The 21,216-nt window shown below is 42.6% G+C and overlaps 5 non-coding genes across 5 annotated transcripts; all 5 read right to left on the reverse strand.

Annotated features, from left to right (window-relative positions):
• Positions 1-1,001: 1,001 nt before the first annotated feature.
• trnas-gcu (transfer RNA serine (anticodon GCU)) lies at positions 1,002-1,083 on the reverse strand. Its single transcript has one exon. It is a non-coding gene; the product is annotated as a tRNA-Ser (tRNA).
• A 2,992-nt stretch (positions 1,084-4,075) lies between these two features.
• Positions 4,076-4,157, reverse strand: trnan-guu (transfer RNA asparagine (anticodon GUU)). The gene has a single exon. It is a non-coding gene; the product is annotated as a tRNA-Asn (tRNA).
• Positions 4,158-9,049: 4,892 nt separating this feature from the next.
• trnan-guu (transfer RNA asparagine (anticodon GUU)) lies at positions 9,050-9,134 on the reverse strand. The gene has a single exon. It is a non-coding gene; the product is annotated as a tRNA-Asn (tRNA).
• A 3,753-nt stretch (positions 9,135-12,887) lies between these two features.
• On the reverse strand, positions 12,888-12,968 carry trnan-guu (transfer RNA asparagine (anticodon GUU)). Its single transcript has one exon. It is a non-coding gene; the product is annotated as a tRNA-Asn (tRNA).
• Positions 12,969-15,961: 2,993 nt separating this feature from the next.
• trnan-guu (transfer RNA asparagine (anticodon GUU)) lies at positions 15,962-16,043 on the reverse strand. The gene has a single exon. It is a non-coding gene; the product is annotated as a tRNA-Asn (tRNA).
• Positions 16,044-21,216: the final 5,173 nt, after the last annotated feature.

Below are 21,216 nucleotides of genomic sequence, written 5' to 3' on the forward strand. Positions count from 1 at the left end.
GAGTGATTAAATAATAAATGGCACAATGGAGAAAGGCAAAGTGGGTGGTAATCGGGCAATAACGTAACAAAGGATGGTCCAGAGGAGGTGTTAGTGGGAACAGCAGAATCATTACCAGACAATGGGAGCGTTGCTTATCATCCGATACGTTGAACATAATGTTGAGGTCAGAAGACGAGAACATGCCTACAATATAGGGTGTCACCGCCTTTTAATCAGACCAGGCAGCTTTGCCAGCCCGGATTGATTTCCTGTCCGCTTTGAATTCGGCAGCCAAGGGACGAATTCAAAAGGCAGCGTCTCTCATCTTTTCAGCTCGAGAGAAACAGGACGCACTCATATTCAGGGCAGAGGTGGAGATTGACGCTGAATGTATGCTTATCCCAATTGAGGTGAGCTTATGCGTACAGACAGCAAGATATACTGATCAAGTATTGGACGGAACCAAACAAGGGTTTAGGTGATGCAACGAGTCAAAGAGCAAGGTACCTCTGAGATATTTTAACTTTACTCAGTTTGGCGGGTTTCACTTTGCTCTGGGATTTGGATGCGAAGGGACCATCGGCGTAAAATCACACGTTTTAACGTGAAATATGTCTGTTTTCTCACATGTCGAGTGGCTGTGAGAAGCGGAAATTTGAGTAAAACATGGCGGGGCTCGTCAGAGATTTGGCCCGAGACCTCTCGCATTTCAAATGTGACCATTCCAAAGCGAGAATCATAACCTTTGACCAACGAGCCGCCGATAGTGAAAAGCGCAGCTCTCAGATTCTGACAGTGGTGAGAAAAGATATTATCGCCCATCGTGCATGTGCTGTCTCTCAGATACCTATCTAATTAGTCCCCCTCGTCATTGTCCTGCAACTGTTCTCCTTTTGACGAATATATTATTAATTTGAGACATGACATGAGGAAAGTACAGCATCCCTGTAAGTAAAAGGGGAATTTGGCGATGAGGTGAAATGTGAAGGTCAAAACGTGGTAAAGCTGTAAGCCAACGACGACGAGGATGAGATTCGAACCCATGCGTGCAGAGCACAATGGATTAGCAGTCCAGCGCCTTAACCACTAGGCCATCTCGTCTCTGCTTTAACGCATCGTCAGCCATTCAATCTCCTGCTTTTTGTATCCAATCAGAAATAATGTGCAAGAAAGTCAACTTCACAGCTTGCTCTGCCCGTGCATGCAGATCGACAATGACGAAAACTTGCCATGAGATTCTTGAAGCAAACAGCCTTCCATTACTTCAGGTGAGTGACTGGAAGAGATGGTTGGTTTCTCGGCAGAATCACAACAAAGAAGATAAAATTTCACGTAGCGAACTAAGTTGACCGCGGCAGGACTCGAACCTGCAATTTTCTGATAAATTTGCGGTTGTAATCGAAGTCAAACGCCTTATCCATTAGGCCACACGACCACTGCCAGCACCAGCTCTTGTGTTGGTGTATATATTGCGAACAAATTCAGGGCAACTGCAATATCAAGGAGTGGATTTAGGAAAAGAGGAGCATATTTCGAGTGAATGAACAGATGCACTGCGATCTGGGTGCGCACCGGCGCAGGCAAGCCCAATGTAAATTGGAACACACAGTTTTACAATTCGGTCATTGCAGCTGAAATAAAACTCATTCTCAAACAATACAGGATGACCCGGGTTTATGAGAAAATCCGTTTTAAAGGGAAAGATTAGGAACCGGAACTGACAACCAGCCCATTTAAACAGACACAGAATGATCCGGGACTGCAAGGACATCCCTTTTACCCAGATGCAGAATAACCCTTGACTGACAGCAGTTCCCTTTTAAAAGAATAAAGTGAGATTTCGATCAGCCCTGAAGGCAATTGTGCGTTGGGGCTCATGACCACGCGGGGCAGAGACTGTTATTGAAGCCACAGGTGATAAACAGGCAGGAAGGAGGGAGGGACGTAAAACCAGCCCAGTCTGAAATATATAAATATTTACATTTTAAGAAAATAAATGCATTTAAATTGTATTTAATAAAAATTGAAGTTGAGTTGTTTTAAATAAATAAATAATTGATTCTTAATCTATGTATTTTTTGATTGAACGAAGGCTGTGTGACGAGAATAATTCCTTTGGAAATGAGGGGTGCAGTCAATTAATACCCAAACACAGTAAGCCCATGGTGGAAGACAAGCCATGAGGGAAGATGTGGGCTACAAGGGCGATCTTTTAAAGTCGCGTGTGTCTTTCTGTTGGATCTGACAGCAGTTGCTTGTGCTGTGAAAGAGGTCAAATGTAATAGAGCCCAGCGCAGGCAGAACAGAAACAGCATATTTATTTTGGAAGCTAAAAATTTAGGATTATATATCAATATACACATGTATATTTATAAATGTGTGACAAAGTCAGTCAATCAGTCATGTCTTGTCTTGGTTTGATTTGATTTGAATTTGAAAATAAGGATGGAGGATGTCATCATATCACACAGCCCACACGCAAGCCATGCCTAAAATCGCTAGATTTCAAACTTGTATATTTCCCTTCTTTCAGATGTGGAATAGCAAAATCCCACAGCAGATTCTTCTACCGTCAGAGAGTCCACGAAAAAGTGTTCAATCAAATCAGTACGGTTTCAAGTTGCATGTAATGCATTTTTCTCACATGACAGTAAGATCGCACAGCACGTTTGCACACACACTGGCTTACACAAACACACAAACAAACCAAAATTCCTTCACCCTCCAAAGGCAGTTTTTGAAATTTGGAATGTGAACTCCGGGTCAGACAGCACATCACTTTTAAACAGACACAGAATGAAGCGAGTCTGATACCACACCATTTTAAAGAGACAGAGAATGATCTCGGACAGACAGCACATCCCCTTAAAAGGGCCACGGAAATAGAATGAATAAAAACAGATAAATATGTAAAATTCGGCAGGTCGTGCAGATTCTGTGGAGGAAGATTCCGGTTTCACGTTCTCGTGGATGATCATTCCGATATTTTAGGAAAAAGTTAAAGATTACAGATTTTTTCAACAAAAATAGCGCCTGGAAAAAATACGCAGCGAGAAAGGTCAAATGGGAACGTCTGTGATACAGTGGAACGCAGGAGTGATGAAATAATAAATGGCACAATGGAGAAAGGTAAAGTGGGTAGTAATCGGACAATAATGTAACAAAGGATGGTCCAGAGGAGGTGTTCGTGGGAATAGCAGAATCATTACCAGACAATGGGAGCGGTACTTATCATCCGATACGTGGAACCTAATGTTGAGGCCAGAAGTCGAGTACATGCCTATAATATAGGGTGTCACCGCCTTTTAATCAGACCAGGCAGCTTTGCCAGCCCGGATTGATTTCCTGTCCGCTTTGAATTCGGCAGCCAAGGGTCGAATTCAAAAGGCAGCATCTCTCATCTATTCAGCTCTTGAGAAACAGGACGCACTCATATTCAGGGCAGGGGTGGAGATTGACACTGAATGTATGCTTATCCCAATTGAGGTGAGCTTATGCGTACAGACAGCAAGATATACTGATCAAGTATTGGACGGAACCAAACAAGGGTTTAGGTGATGCAACGAGTCACAGAGCCGAGTACCTCTGAGATATTTTAACTTTACTCAGTTTGGCGGGTTTCACTTTGCTCTGGGATTTGGATGCGAAGGGAACATCGGCGCAAAATCACACGTTTTAACGTGAAATACGTCTGTTTTCTCACATGTCGAGCGGCTGTTACAAGCGGAACTTTGAGTAAAACATGGCGGGGCTCGTCCGGGATTTGGCCCGTGACCTCTCGCATTTCAAATGTGATCATTCCTAAGCGAGAATCATAACCTTTGACCAACGAGCCGCTGACAGTGAAAAGCGCAGCTCCAAGATTCTGACGGTAGTGAGAAAAGATATTCGGCCCATCGTGCTTTGCTGTCCATCAGGGACCATTCTAATTCGTCCCCCTCGCCATAGTTCTGCAACTGTTCTCCTTTTGACGAATATATCATTAATTTGAGACATGACATGAGGAAAGTACAGCATCCCTGTAAGGAAAAGGGGAATTTGGCGATGAGGTTAAATGTGAATGTCAAAACGTGGTCAAGCTATAAGCCAAGGACGACGAGAATGGGATTCGAACCCTAGCGATCAGAGAACAATGGATTAACAGTCCATCGCCTTAACCTTTCGGCCACCTCGTCTCTGTTTTAACACATCGTCAGCCATTCAATCTCCTGCTTTTTGTATCCAATCAGAAATAATGTGCAAGAATGTCCACTTCAGTGCTTGCTCTGCCCGTGCATGCAGATCGACAATGATGAAAACTTACCATGAGATTCTTTAAGCAAACAGCCTTCCATTACTTCAGGTGAGTGACTGGAAGAGATGGTTGGTTTCTCGGCAGAATCACAACAAAGAATATAAAATTTCACGTAGCGAGCTAAGTTGACCGGGGCAGGACTCGTACCTGCAAAATCCCACAGCAGATTCTTCTTCCGTCAGAGAGTCCACGAAAAAGTGTTCAATCAAATCAGTACGGTTTCAAGTTGCATGTAATGCATTTTTCTCACATGACAGTAAGATCGCAAAGGACGTTTGCACACACACTGGCTTACACAAACACACAAACAAACCAAAATTCCTGCACCCTCCAAAGGCAGTTTTTGAAATTTGGAATGTGAACTCCGGGTCAGACAGCACATCACTTTTAAACAGACACAGAATGAAGCGAGTCTGATAGCACACCATTTTAAAGAGACAGAGAATGATCTCGGACAGACAGCACATCCCCTTAAAAGGGACACGGAAATAGAATGAATAAAAACAGATAAATATGTAAAATTCGGCAGGTCGTGCAGATTCTGTGGAGGAAGATTCCGGTTTCACGTTCTCGCGGATGATCATTCCGATATTTTAGGAAAAAGTTAAAGATTACAGATTTTTTCAACAAAAATAGCGCCTGGAAAAAATACGCAGCAAGAAAGGTCAAATGGGAACGTCTGTGATACAGTGGAACGCAGGAGTGATGAAATAATAAATGGTACAATGGAGAAAGGCAAAGTGGGTAGTAATCGGACAATAATGTAAAAAAGGATGGTCCAGAGAAGGTGTTAGTGCGAATAGCAGAATCATTACCAGACAATGGGAGCGGTACTTATCATCCGATACGTTGAACCTAATGTTGAGGCCAGAAGTCGAGTACATGCCTATAATATAGGGTGTCACCGCCTTTTAATCAGACCAGGCAGCTTTGCCAGCCCGGATTGATTTCCTGTCCGCTTTGAATTCGGCAGCCAAGGGTCGAATTCAAAAGGCAGCTTCTCTCATCTTTTCAGCTCTTGAGAAACAGGACGCACTCATATTCAGGGCAGGGGTGGAGATTGACACTGAATGTATGCTTATCCCAATTGAGGTGAGCTTATGCGTACAGACAGCAAGATATACTGATCAAGTATTGGACGAAACCAAACAAGGGTTTAGGTGATGCAACGAGTCAAAGAGCCGAGTACCTCTGAGATATTTTAACTTTACTCAGTTTGGCGGGTTTCACTTTGCTCTGGGATTTGGATGCTAAGGGAACATCGGCGCAAAATCACACGTTTTAACGTGAAATATGTCTGTTTTCTCACATGTCGAGTAGCTGTGAGAAGCGGAACTTTGAGTAAAACATGACGGGGCTCGTCAGGGATTTGGCCCGTCAACTCTCGCATTTCAAATGTGATCATTCCGAAGCGAGAATCATAACCGTGGAACAACGAGCCGCCGACAGTGAAAAGAGCAGCTCTCAGATTCTGACGGTGGTGAGAAATGATATTATGGCCCATCGTGCATGTGCTGTCTCTCAGATACCTATCTAATTAGTGCCCCTCGCCATTGTTCTGCAACTGTTCTCCTTTTGACGAATATATTATTAATTTGAGACATGACATGAGGAAAGTACAGCATCCCTGAAAGTAAAAGGGGAATTTGGCGATGAGGTGAAATGTGAATGTCAAAACGTGATCAAGCTGGAAGCCAACGACGACGAGGATGGGATTCGAATCCTTGCGTGTAGAGCACAATGGATTAGCAGGCCAGCGCCTTAACCACTCGGCCATCTCGTCACTGCTTTAACGCATCGTCAGCCATTCAATCTCCTGCTTTTTGTATCCAATCAGAAATACTGTGCAAGAAAGTCCACTTCACAGCTTGCTCTGCCCGTGCATGCAGATCGACAATGACGAAAACTTGCCAAGAGATTCTTGAAGCAAACAGCCTTCCATTACTTCAGATTAGTGACTGGAAGAGATGGTTGGTTTCTCGGCAGAATCACAACAAAGAAGATAAAATTTCACGTAGCGAGCTAAGTTGACCGGGACAGGACTCGAACCTGCACTTTTCTGATAAATTTGCGGTTGCAATCGAAGTCAGACGCCTTATCCATTAGGCCACACTGCCTCTGCAAGCACTAGCTCTTGTGTTGTTGTGTATATTGCGAGCAAATTCAGGGCAACTGCAATATCAAGGAGTGGATTTCGGTGAAGTGGAGCATATTTCGAGTGAATGAACAGATGCACGGCGATCTGGGTGCGCAGCGGCGCAGGCAAGCCCAATGTAAATTGGAACACACAGTTTAACAATTCGGTCATTGCAGCTGAAATCATACTCATTCTCAAACAATACAGGATGACCCGGGTTTATGAGAAAATCCGTTTTAAAGGGAAGGATTATGAACCGGAACTGACAACCAGCCCATTTTAACAGACACAGAATGATCCGGGACTGCAAGGACATCCCTTTTACCCAGATGCAGAATAACCCTTGACTGACAGCAGTCCCCTTTTAAAAGAATAAAGTGAGATTTCGATCATCCCTGAAGGCAATTGTGCAGTGGGGCTCAGGACCACGCAGGGCAGAGACTGTTATTGAAGCCACAGGTGATAGACAGGCAGGAAGGAGGGAGGGACGTAAAACCAGCCCAGTGTGAAATATATAAATATTTACATTTTAAGAAAATAAATGCATTTAAATTGTATTTTAAAAAAATGGAATTTGAATTGTTTTAAATAACTAAATAATTGATTCATAATCTATGTATTCTTTGATTGAACGAAGGCTGTGTGACTAGAATAATTCCATTGGAAATGCGGGGTGCAGTCAATAAATACCCAAACACAGTAAGCCCATGGTGGAAGACAAGCGATGAGGGAAGAGGTGGGCTACAAGGGCGATCTTTTAAAGTCGCGTGTGTCTTTCTGTTGGATCTGACAGCAGTTGCTTGTGCTGTGAAAGAGGTCATATGTAATAGACCCCAGCGCAGGCAGAACAGAAAAAGCATATTTATTTTGGAAGCTAAAAATTTAGGATTATATATCAATATACACATGTGTATATATAAATGTGCAAACAAAGTCAGTCAATCAGTCATGTCTTGTCTTGGTTTGATTTAATTGAATTTGAAAATAAGGATGGAGGATGTCATCATATCACACAGCCCACACGCATGCCATGCCTAAAATCGCTATACTTCAAACTTGTATATTTTCCCTTCTTTCAGATGTGGAATAGCAAAATTCCTCAGCAGATTCTTCTACCGTCAGAGAGTCCACGAAAAAGTGTTCAATCAAATCAGTACGGTTTAAAGTTGCATGTAATGCATTTTTCTCACATGACAGTAAGATCGCACAGCACGTTTGCACACACACTGGCTTACACAAACACACAAACAAACCAAAATTCCTGCACCCTCCAAAGGCAGTTTTTGAAATTTGGAATGTGAACTCCGGGTCAGACAGCACATCACTTTTAAACAGACACAGAATGAAGCGAGTCTGATAGCACACCATTTTAAAGAGACAGAGAATGATATCGGACAGACAGCACATCCCCTTAAAAGGCACACGGAAATAGAATGAATAAAAACAGATAAATATGTAAAATACTGCAGGTCGTGCAGATTCTGTGGAGGAAGATTCCGGTTTCACGTTCTCGCGGATGATCATTTCGATATTTTAGGAAAAAGTTAAAGATTACAGATTTTTTCAACAAAAATAGCGCCTGGAAAAAATACGCAGCGAGAAAGGTGCAATGGGAACGTCTGTGATACGGTGGAACGCAGGAGTGATGAAATAATAAATGGCACAATGGAGAAAGGCAAAGTGGGTAGTAATCGGACAATAATGTAACAAAAGATGGTCCAGAGGAGGTGTTAGTGTGAATAGCAGAATCATTACCAGACAATGGGAGCGGTACTTATCATCCGATACGTTGAACCTAATGTTGAGGCCAGAAGTCGAGTACATGCCTATAATATAGGGTGTCACCGCCTTTTAATCAGACCAGGCAGCTTTGCCAGCCCGGATTGATTTCCTGTCCGCTTTTAATTCGGCAGCCAAGGGTCGAATTTAAAAGGCAGCTTCTCTCATCTATTCAGCTCTTGAGAAACAGGACGCACTCATATTCAGGGCAGGGGTGGAGATTGACACTGAATGTATGCTTATCCCAATTGAGGTGAGCTTATGCGTCCAGACAGGAAGATATACTGATCAAGTATTGGACGGAACCAAACAAGGGTTTAGGTGATGCAACGAGTCAAAGAGCCGAGTACCCCTGAGATATTTTAACTTTACTCAGTTTGGCGGGTTTCACTTTGCACTGGGATTTGGATGCTAAGGGAACATCGGCGCAAAATCACACGTTTTAACGTGAAATATGTCTGTTTTCTCACATGTCGAGTGGCTGTGAGAAGCGGAAATTTGAGTAAAACATGGCGGGGCTCGTCAGGGATTTGGCCCGAGACCTCTCGCATTTCAAATGTGAACATTTCTAAGTGAGAATCATATCCTTTGACCAACGAGCCGCCGACAGTGAAAAGCGCAGCTCTCAGATTCTCACGGTCGTGAGAAAATATATTAGGCCCATCGTGCTTTGCTGTCCCTCAGGGACCTATGTAATTAGTCCCCTTCGTCATTGTCCTGCAACTGTTCTCCTTTTGACGAATATATTATTAATTTGAGACATGACATGAGAAAACGACAGCATCCCTCGAAGTGAAAGGGGAATTTGGCGATGACGTTAAATGTGAATGTCAAAACGTGGTCAAGCTGCAAGCCAACGACGACGAGAATGGGATTCGAACCCTAGCGTGCAGAGCACAATGGATTAACAGTCCATCGCCTTAACCTCTCGGCCACGTCGTCTCTGTTTTAACACATCGTCAGCCATTCAATCTCCTGCTTTTTGTATCCAATCAGAAATAATGTGCAAGAAAGTCCACTTCAGAGCTTGCTCTGCCCGTGCATGCAGATCGACAATGATGAAAACTTGCCATGAGATTCTTTCAGCAAACAGCCTTCCATTACTTCAGGTGAGTGACTGGAAGAGATGGTTGGTTTCTCGGCAGAATCAGCACAAAGAATAAAAAATTTCACGTAGCGAGCTAAGTTGACCGGGACAGGACTCGAACCTGCAAACTTCTGATAAATTTGCGGTTGTAATCGAAGTCAGACGCCTTATCCATTAGGCCACACAGCCTCTACCAGCACCCGCGCTTGTGTTGTTCTGTATATTGCGAGCAAATTCGGTGCAACTGCAATATCAAGGAGTGGATTTAGGAAAAGATGAGCATATTTCGAGTGAATGAACAGATGCACTGCGATCTGGGTGCGCACCGGCGCAGGCAAGCCCAATGTAAATTGGGACACACAGTTTAACAATTCGGTCATTGCAGCTGAAATCATACTCCTTCTCAAACAATACAGGATGACCCGGGTTTATGAGAACATCCGTTTTAAAGGGAAAGATTATGAACCGGAACTGTCAACCAGCCCATTTAATCAGACACAGAAGGATCCGGGACTGCAAGGACATCCCTTTTACCCAGATGCAGAATAAACCTTGACTGGCAGCAGTTTCCTTTTAAAAGAATAAAGTGAGATTTCGATCATCCCTGAAGGCAATTGTGCAGTGTGGCTCAGGACCACGCGGGGCAGAGAATGTTATTGAAGCCACAGGTGATAGACAGGCAGGAAGGAGGGAGAGACGTAAAACCAGCCCAGTCTGAAATATATAAATATTTAATATTTTAAGAAAATAAATGCATTTAAATTGTATTTAAAAAAAATTGAATTTGAGTTGTTTTAAATAAATAAATAATTGATTCATAATCTATGTATTTTTTGATTGAACGAAGGCTGTGTGACGAGAATAATTCCATTGGAAATGAGGGGTGCAGTCAATAAATACCCAAACACAGTAAGCCCATGGTGGAAGACAAGCCATGGGGGAAGATGTGGGCTACAAGGGCGATCTTTTAAAGTCGCGTGTGTCTTTCTGCTGGATCTGACAGCAGCTGCTTGTGCTGTGAAAGAGGTCAAATGTAATAGAGCCCAGCGCAGGCAGAACAGAAACAGCATATTTATTTTGGAAGTTAAAAATTTGGGATTATATATAAATACACACATATATATATACATGTATAAACAAAGTCAGTCATGTCTTGTCTTGGTTTAATTTGATTTGAATTTGAAAATAATGATGGAGGATGTCATCATGTCACACAGCCCACACGCAAGCCCTGCCTAAAATCGCTAGATTTCTAACTTGTGTATTTTCCCTTCTTTCAGATGTGGAATAGCAAAGTCCCACAGCAGATTCTTCTACCGTCAGAGAGTCCACGAAGGAGTGTTCAATCAAATCAGTTCGGTTTCAAGTTGCATGTAATGCATTTTTCTCACATGACAGTAAGATCGCACAGCACGTTTGCACACACTCTAGCTTACACAAACAGACAAACAACTAAAATTCTTTAACCTCCAAAGGCAGGTTTTTAAATTTGAAATTGGAAATCCGGGACAGACAGCACATCCCTTTTTAACAGACACAGACTGATGAAGGTCTGATAGCACACCATTTTAAACAGACAGAGAATGATCCAGGACAGACAGCACATCCCGTTAAAAGAGACACGGAAATAGAATGAATAAAAACAGATAAATATGTAAATTCGGCAGGTCGTGCAGATATTGTGGAGGAAGAATCCGTTTTCACGTAAAGTCGGATAATCATTCCGATATTTTAGGAAAAAGTTAAAGATTACAGATGTTTTCAACAAAAATAGCGCCTGGAAAAAATACGCAGCGACAACGGTCAAATGGGAACGTCTTTGATACAGTGGAACGCGGGAGTTATTAAATAATAAATGGCACAATGGAGAAAGGCAAAGTGGGTGGTAATCGGGCAATAACGTAACAAAGGATGGTCCAGAGGAGGTGTTAGTGGGAACAGCAGAACCATTACCAGACAATGGGAGCGGTGCTTATCATCCGATACGTTGAACATAAAGTTGAGGTCAGAAGACGAGAACATGCCTACAATATAGGGTGTCACCGCCTTTTAATCAGACCAGGCAGCTTTGCCAGCCCGGATTGATTTCCTGTCCGCTTTGAATTCGTCGGCCAAGGGACGAATTCAAAAGGCAGCGTCTCTCATCTTTTCAGCTCGAGAGAAACAGGACGCACTCATATTCAGGGCAGAGGTGGAGATTGACGCTGAATGTATTCTTATCCCAATTGAGGTGAACTTATGCGTTCAGACAGGAAGATGTACTGATCAAGTGTTGGCCGGAACCTAACAAGGGTTTAGGTTACCCAACGAGTCACAGAGCCGAGTACCTCTGAGATATTTTAACTTTACTCAGTTTGGCCGGTTAAATATTGCTCTGGGATTTGGAAGCTCATGGAACATCGGCGTAAAATCACACGTTTTAAAGTGAAATATGTGTGTTTTCTTACATGTCGAGCGGCTGTTAGAAGCGGAAATTTGAGTAAAACATGACGGGGATCGTCCGGGATTTGGCCCGTGAACACCCGCATTTCAAATGTGATCATTCCGAAGCGAGAATCATAACCATGGACCAACGAGCCGCCGACAGTGAAAAGCGCAGCTCTCAGATTCTGACGGTGGTGAGAAAAGATATTATGGCCCATCGTGCATGTGCTGTCTCTCAGATACCTATCTAATTAGTCCCCCTCGTCATTGTCCTGCAACTGTTCTCCTTTTGACGAAGATATTATTAATTTGAGACATGACATGAGAAAAGTACAGCATCGCTCGTAGTAAAAGGGGAATTTGGCGATGACATTAAATATGAATGTCAAAACTTGGTCAAGTTGTAAAACAACGACGACGAGAATGGGATTCGAACCCATGCGTGCAGAGCACAATAGATTAAGCAATCCATCGCCTTAAACCCTCGGCCACCTCGTCACTGCTTTAACAATCGTCAGCCATTCAATCTCCTGATTTTTGTATCCAAACAGTAATAATGTGCAAGAAAGTACACTTCACAGCTTGCTCTGCCCGTGCATGCAGATCGACAATGATGAAAACTTGCCATGAGATTCTTGAAGCAAACAGCCTTCCTTTCCTTCAGGTGAGTGACTGGAAGAGATGATTGGTTTCTCGGCAGAATCACAACAAAGAATATAAAATTTCACGTAGCGAGCTAAGTTGACCGCGGCGTAAAATCACAAGTTTTAACGTGAAATATGTCTGTTTTCTCACATGTCGAGCGCTGTTCGAAGCGGAAATTTGAGTAAAACATGACGGGGCTCGTCCGGGATTTGGCCCGTGACCTCTCGCATTTCAAATGTGATCATTCCGAAGCGAGAATCATAACCGTGGACCAACGAGCCGCCGATAGTGAAAAGCGAAGCTCTCAGATTCTGACGGTCGTGAGAAAAGATATTCGGCCCATCGTGCTTTTGCTGTCCATCAGGGACCATTCTAATTAGTCCCCCTCGCCATAGTTCTGCAACTGTTCTCCTTTTGACGAATATATTATTAATTTGAGACATGACATGAGGAAAGTACAGCATCCCTGTAAGTAAAAGGGGAATTGGCGATGACATTAAATATGAATGTCAAAACTTGGTCAAGTTGTAAGCCAACGACGACGAGAATGGGATTCGAACCCTAGCTGGAAAGCACAATGGATTAACAGTCCATCGCCTTAACCTCTCGGCCACCTCGTCTCTGTTTTAACACATCGTCAGCCATTCAATCTGCTGCTTTTTGTATCCAATCAGAAATAATGTGCAAGAAAGTCCTCTTCAGAGCTTGCGATTACCGTGCATGCAGATCGACAATGATGAAAACTTGCCATGAGATTCTTTAAGCAAACAGCCTTCCATTACTTCAGGTGAGTGACTGGAAGAGATGGTTGGTTTCTCGGCAGAATCAGAACAAAGAATACAAAATTTCACATAGCGAGCTAAGTTGACCGGGACAGGACTCGAACCTGCAAACTTCTGATAAATTTGCTGTTGTAATCGAAGTCAGACGCCTTATCCATTAGGCTACACGGCCTCTGCCAGCACCAGTTCTTGTGTTGTTGTGTATATTGCGAGCAAATTCAGGGCAACTGCAATATCAAGGAGTGGATTTCGGTGAAGAGGAGCATATTTCGAGTGAATGAACAGATGTACTGCGATCTGGGTGCGCACCGGCGCAGGCAAGCCCAATGTAAATTGGAACACACAGTTTAACAATTCGGTCATTGCAGCTGAAATCATACTCATTCTCAAACAATACAGGATGACCCGGGTTTATGAGAAAATCCGTTTTAAAGGGAAAGATTATGAACCGGAACTGACAACTAGCCCATTTAAACAGACACAGAATGATGCGGGACTGCAAGGACATCCCTTTTACCCAGATGCAGAATAACCCTTGACTGACAGCAGTTCCCTTTTAAAAGAATAAAGTGAGATTTCGATCATCCCTGAAGGCAATTGTGCAGTGGGGCTCAGGACCACGCGGGGCAGAGACTATTATTGAAGCCACAGGTGATAAACAGGCAGGAAGGAGGGAGGGACGTAAAACCAGCCCAGTCTGAAATATATAAATATTTATATTTTAAGAAAATAAATGCATTTAAATTGTATTTAAAAAAAATTGAATTTGAGTTGTTTTAAATAAATAAATAATTGATTCATAATCTATGTATTTTTTGATTGAACGAAGGCTGTGTGACGAGAATAATTCCATTGGAAATGAGGGGTGCAGTCAATTAATACCCAAACACAGTAAGCCCATGGTGGAAGACAAGCCATGAGGGAAGATGTGGGCTACAAGGGCGATCTTTTAAAGTCGCGTGTGTCTTTCTGTTGGATCTGACAGCAGTTGCTTGTGCTGTGAAAGAGGTCAAATGTAATAGAGCCCAGCGCAGGCAGAACAGAAAAAGCATATTTATTTTGGAAGCTAAAAATTTAGGATTATATATCAATATACACATATATATCTATACATGTGTAAACAAAGTCAGTCAATCAGTCATGTCTTGTCTTGGTTTGATTTGATTTAAATTGAAAATAGGGATGGAGGATGTCATCATATCACACAGCCCACACGCAAGCCATGCCTAAAATCGCTATATTTCAAACTTGTATATTTTCCCTTCTTTCAGATGTGGAATAGCAAAATCCCACAGCAGATTCTTCTACCGTCAGAGAGTCCACGAAAAAGTGTTCAATCAAATCAGTACGGTTTCAAGTTGCATGTAATGCATTTTTCTCACATGACAGTAAGATCGCACAGCACGTGTGCACACACACTGGCTTACACAAACACACAAACAAACCAAAATTCCTGCACCCTCCAAAGGCAGTTTTTGAAATTTGGAATGTGAACTCCGGGTCAGACAGCACATCACTTTTAAACAGACACAGAATGAAGCGAGTCTGATAGCACACCATTTTAAAGAGACAGAGAATGATCTCGGACAGACAGCACATCCCCTTAAAAGGGACACGGAAATAGAATGAATAAAAACAGATAAATATGTAAAATTCGGCAGGTCGTGCAGAATCTGTGGAGGAAGATTCCGGTTTCACGTTCAGTCAGATGATCATTCCGATATTTTAGGAAAAAGTTAAAGATTACAGATTTTTTCAACAAAAAAAGCGCCTGGAAAAAATACGCAGCGAGAAAGGTCAAATGGGAACGTCTGTGATCCAGTGGAGCGTAGGAGTGATTTAATAATAAATGGTACAATGGAGAAAGGCAAAGTGGGTAGTAATCGGACAATAATGTAACAAAGGATGGTCCAGAGGAGGTGTTAGTGGGAATAGCAGAATCATTACCAGACAATGGGAGCGGTACTTATCATCTGATACGTTGAACCTAATGTTGAGACCAGAAGTCGAGTACATGCCTGTAATATAGTGTGTCACCGCCTTTTAATCAGACCAGGCAGCTTTGCCAGCCCGGATTGATTTCCTGTCCGCTTTGAATTCGGCAGCCAAGGGTCGAATTCAAAAGGCAGCTTCTCTCATCTTTTCAGCTCTTGAGAAACAGGACGCACTCATATTCAGGGCAGGGGTGGAGATGACACTGAATGTATGCTTATCCCAATTGAGGTGAGCTTATGCGTACAGACAGCAAGATATACTGATCAAGTATTGGACGGAACCAAACAAGGGTTCAGGTGAAGCAACGAGTCACAGAGCCGAGTACCTCTGAGATATTTTAACTTTACTCATTTTGGCGGGTTTCACTTTGCTCTGGGATTTGGATGCTAAGGGAACATCGGCGCAAAATCACACGTTTTAACGTGAAATATGTCTGTTTTCTCACATGTCGAGTGGCTGTGAGAAGCGGAACTTTGATTAAAACATGGCGGGGCTCGTCACGGATCTGGCCCGAGACCTCTCGCATTTCAAATGTGATCATTCCGAAGCGAGAATCATAACCGTGGACCAACGAGCCGCCGATAGTGAAAAGCGAAGCTCTCTGATTCTGACGGTACTGAGAAAAGATATTCGGCCCATCGTGCTTTTGCTGTCCATCAGGGACCATTCTAATTAGTCCCCCTCGCCATAGTTCTGCAACTGTTCTCCTTTTGACGAATATATTATTAATTTGAGACATGACATGAGGAAAGTACAGCATCCCTGTAAGTAAAAGGGGAATTTGGCGATGAGGTTGAATGTGAATGTCAAAACGTGGTCAAGCTGTAAGCCAACGACGACGAGAATGGGATTCGAACCCTAGCGTGCAGAGCACAATGGATTAACAGTCCATCGTCTTACCCTCTCGGCCACCTCGTCTCTGTTTTAACACATCGTCAGCCATTCAATCTCCTGCTTTTTGTATCCAATCAGAAATAATGTGCAAGAAAGTCCACTTCAGAGCTTGCTCTGCCCGTGCATGCAGATCGACAATGATGAAAACTTGCCAAGAGATTCTTGAAGCAAACAGCCTTCCATTACTTCAGGTGAGTGACTGGAAGAGATGGTTGGTTTCTCGGTAGAATCACAACAAAGAATATAAAATTTCACGTAGCGAGCTAAGTTGACCGCGGAAAGACTCGAACCCGCAATCTTCTGATAAATTTGCTGTTGTAATCGAAGTTAGACACCTTATCCATCAGGCCACACAGCCTCTACCAGCACTGGCTCTTGTGTTGTTGTGTATATTGCGAGCAAATTCGGGGCAACTGCAATATCAAGGAGTGGATTTTGGAAAAGATGAGCATATTTCGAGTCAATGAACAGATGCACTGCGATCTGGGTGTGCACCGGCGCAGGCAAGCCCAATGTAAATTGGAACACTGTAGTTTAACAATTCGGTCATTGCAGCTGAAATCATACTCCTTCTCAAACTATACAGGATGTCCCGGGTTTATGAGAAAAAGGGAAAAATTATGAACCGGAACTGAAAACCAGCCCATTTAAACAGACACAGAATGATCCGGGACTGCAAGGACATCCCTTTTACCCAGATGCAGAATGAGCCTTGACTGACAGCAGTTCCATTTTAAAAGAATAAAGTGAGATTTCTATCATCCCTGAAGGCAAATGTGCAGTGGGGCTCAGGACCCCGCGGGCCAGAGACGGTTATTGAAGCCACAGGAAATCGACTGGCAGGAAGGAGAGAGGGACGTAAAACCAGCCCACACTGAAACATATATATATTTGACATTTTAAGAAAATAAATACATTTAAATTTTATTTTAAACTGATTGAATTTGATTTGTTTGAAATAAATAAATAATTGAATCGTCAGCTGGATATCTTTTTTGATAGAACGAAGGCTGTGTGAGCAGAAGAATTTCATTGGAAATGAGGGGTGCAGTCAATAAATACCCAAACACAGTAAGCCCATGGTGGAAGACAAGCCACGATGAAAGATATGGGCTACAAAGGCGATCTTTTAAAGTCGCGTGTGTCTTTCAGCTGAACCTGACAGCAGCTTCTTGTGCTGTTGAAAGAGGTCAAATGTAATAGAGCCAATGTAGTCAGAACAGAAAAAGCACATTTATTGTGAAAGTTAAAAAGTTCAGATTGAATTCATGTATACATATATATATACACATGTATAAACACAGTCTGTCAGTGAGTTATGTCTTGTCTTGTCTTGATTTGATTTGATTTGAATTTCAAAATACGTGTGGAGGATGTCATCATGTAACACAGTCCACAAGCAAGTCCTGGCTAAAATCGCTATATTTCTATCTTGTGTATTTTCCCTTCTTTCAGATGTGGAATAGCAAAATCCCACAGCAGATTCTTCTACCGTCAGAAAGTCCACGAAGGAGTGTTCAATCAAATCAGTATGGCTTCAAGTTGCAAGTAATGCATTTTTCTCACATGACATGAAATGCACAATAAGATCGCACACACGTTTGAACACACTCTGGCTTACACAAACAAAAAAACAAACTAAAATTCCTGCACCCTCCAAAGGCAGTTTTTGAAATTTGAAATTTCAAATCCGGGACAGACAGAACATCGCTTTTAAACAAACACAGAATGATGTGGGACTGATAGCACACCATTTTAAACAGATAGAGAATGATGTCGGACAGACAGCACATCCCCTTAAAAGGGACACGGGAACAGAATGAATAAAAACAGATCAATATGTAAAACTCAGCAGGTCGTGCAGATTCTGCGGATGAAGAACCCCGTTTCAGTTCTGTCGGATAATCATTCCTATATTTTAGGAAAAAGTTCAAGAATACAGATTTTTTCAACAAAAATAGCGCCTGGAAAAAAATACGCAGCGACAAAGGTCAAATGGAAACGTCTGTGATACAGTGGAAAGCAGGAGAGATTAAATAATAAACGGCACAATGGAGCAAGGCAAAGTGGGTGGTAATCGGGCAATAACGTAACAAAGGATGGTCCAGAGGAGGTGTTAGTGTGAATAGCAGAACCATTACCAGAGAATGGGAGCGGTGCTTATCACCCGATACGTTGAACCTAATGTTGAGATCAGAAGACAATAACATGCCTACAATATAAGGTGTCACCGCCTTTTAATCAAACCAGGCAGCTTGGACACCCCGGATTGATATCCTCTCCTCTTGGAATTCGGTAGCCAATGGACTAATTCAAAAGCCAGCTTCTCACATCTTGTCAGCTCGTGAGAAACAGGACGCACTCATATTCAGGGCAGAGGTGGAGATTGACGCTGAATGTATGCTTATCCCCTGTGAGGTGAGCTTATGCGTACAGACAGGAAGACACACTGGTCAAGTATTGTCCGGAACCAAACACGGGTTTAGGTTATCCAACCAGTCACAGAGCCGAGTACGTCTGAGATACTTTAACTTTACTCAGTTGGGTGAGTTTCACTTTGCTTTGGGTTTTGGACGCTGTGGGAACATCCGCGCAAAATCACACGTTTTAACATGAAATATGTCTGTTTTCTCAAATGTCGAGTAAAAAATGGCGGGGCTCGTTTGGGATTTGGCCTGAGACCTGTCGCATTTCAAATGTGATCATCTCTAAGCGAGAATCATGCGCCTCGACCAACGAGCCGCCACAGTGAAGATGGTAGCTCTCAGATTCTGACTGTTATGAGAAAAGATATTAGGCCCCTCGTGCTTGTGCTGTCCCTCAGAGACCTATCTAATTAGTCCACCTCCACATAATCCTGCAAATGTTATCCTTTTGACGAATTTATTATTAATTTGAGACATGACATGAGCAAATACAGCATCCTTTTCAGTAAAAGGGGAATTTGGTGATGAGGATAAATGTGAATGACAATAGGAGCAGGGGTGGGTCAAAGCTGTAATACAACACCGACGAGGATGGGATTTGAAAAAATCCGTATCAGAGTACAGTGGAGTTGCAGTACACCGCTTTAACCTCTCGGCCATTTCATCTCTCACTCAGCGCAGCCTCAGTCGTTCAATCTCCTGCTTTTTGTATCCAAACATAAATAATGTGCAAGAAAGTCCACTTCAAAGCTTGCTCTGCCCGTGCATGCAGATCGACAATGATGAAAACGTGTCATTAGATTGTTCAAGCAACCAGCCTTCCTTTACTTCAGCTGAGTGACTGGAAGTGATGGTTGGTGTTTTGCCAAAATCACAACAAAGAATATGACATTTCTGGCAGCCAGCTAATTGACCGAGGCAGGATTCGAAGCCGAAACCTTCTGATAACTTTGTGCTTATAACCGAAGTCAGACGCCTTAAGCATTAGGCCAAGCGGCCTCTGCCATCAGCGTTTATTGTGTTGTTGGGTATATTGGGAGCAAATTCGGGGCAACTGCATTATCAAGGAGTGGATTTAGGAAAAGATGAGCATATTTCGAGTAAATAAACAGATGCCCTGCGATCTGGATGTGCACCGGCGCAGGCAACCCTCATGTAAGTGCGAACGCAACAGTTTAACAATTCGGTCATTGCAGCTGAAATCATACTCCTTCTCAAAATATACAGGATGACCCGGGTTTATGAGACAATCCGTTTTAAAGGGAAAGATTATGAACCGGAACTGACAACCAGCCCGATTAAACAGACAAAGAATGATCCGGGACTGCAAGGACATCCCTTTTAACCAGATGCAGAATAAACCTTGACTGACAGCAGTTCCCTTTTAAAGGAATAAAGTGAGATTTCTATCATCCCTGAAAGCAATTGTGCAGTGGGGCTCAGGACTACGCGGGGCAGAGACTGTTATTGAAGCCACAGGTGATAAACAGGCAGGAAGGAGGGAGGGACGTAAAACCAGCCCAGACTGCAAGGCAATTTTTAAATATAGATATATTTAATATTTTAAGAAAATAAATACATTTAATTTTTTTTTTGAATTGAATTTGATTTGTTTTAAATAAATAAATAATTGATTCATAATGCATATATTTTTGATTGAACGAAGGCTGTGTGACTGGAAGAATTCCATTGGAAAAGAGGAGGTGCAGTCAATAAATACCCAAACACAGGAAGCCCATGGTGAAAGACAAGACACGAGGGGATCTGTGGGCTACAAAGGCGATCTTTTAAAGTCGCGTGTGTCTTTCTGCTGGATCTGACAGCAGCTGCTTGTGCTGTGAAAGACGTCAAATTGTAATAGAGCCCCGTGCAGGCAGAACAGAAAAAGTACATTTATTTTGGAAGTTAAAAAGTTGGGATTGGATATAAATATACATATATATATATATATATATATATATACAAAGTCAGTCAGCCAGTCATGTCTTGTCTTGTCTTGTCTCGTCTTGTCTTGATTTTATTTTATTTTATTTGAATTTGAAAATAAGGGTGGAGGATGTCACCACATAACACAGCCCACACGCAAGCCCTCGATAAAATCGCTATATTTCTAACTTGTGTATTTTCCCTTCTTTCAGATGTGGAATACCAAATCCCACAGCAGATTCTTCTACCGTCCGAGAGTCCAGGAAAGAGTGTTCAATCAAATCAGTACGGTTTCAAGCTGCATGTAATGCATTTTTCTCACATAACAGTAAGATCGCACAGCACGTTTGCACACACACTGGCTTACACAAACAGACAAACAAAATAAATTCCTGCACCCTCTCAAGGCAGGTTTTGAAATTTGAAATTTGAACTCCGGGACAGACAGCACATCGCATTTAAACAGACACAGAATGATGCAGAGCTGATAGCACACCATTTTAAATAGACAGAGAATGATCCCAGACAGACAGCACATCCCTTTAAAAGAGACACGGAAACAGGATGAATAAAAACAGGTAAATATATAAAACACAGCAGGTCGTGAAGATTCTGTGGATGAAGAACCCGGTTTCACGTTCTGTCGGATAATCATTCCGATATTTTAGGAAAAAGTTCAAGATTACAGATTTTTCAACAAAAATAGCGCCTGGAAATAATACGCAGCGAGAAAGGTCAAATGGGAACGTCTGTGATACAGTGGAACCCAGCAGTGATTAAATAATACATGTCACAATGGAGAAAGGCAAAGTGGGTGGTAATCGGGCAAGAACGTATCAAAGGAT

Source organism: Pristiophorus japonicus, chromosome 25 (assembly GCF_044704955.1).
Source record: "Pristiophorus japonicus isolate sPriJap1 chromosome 25, sPriJap1.hap1, whole genome shotgun sequence".
In the NCBI taxonomy this organism is placed as follows: Eukaryota; Metazoa; Chordata; class Chondrichthyes; family Pristiophoridae; genus Pristiophorus; species Pristiophorus japonicus.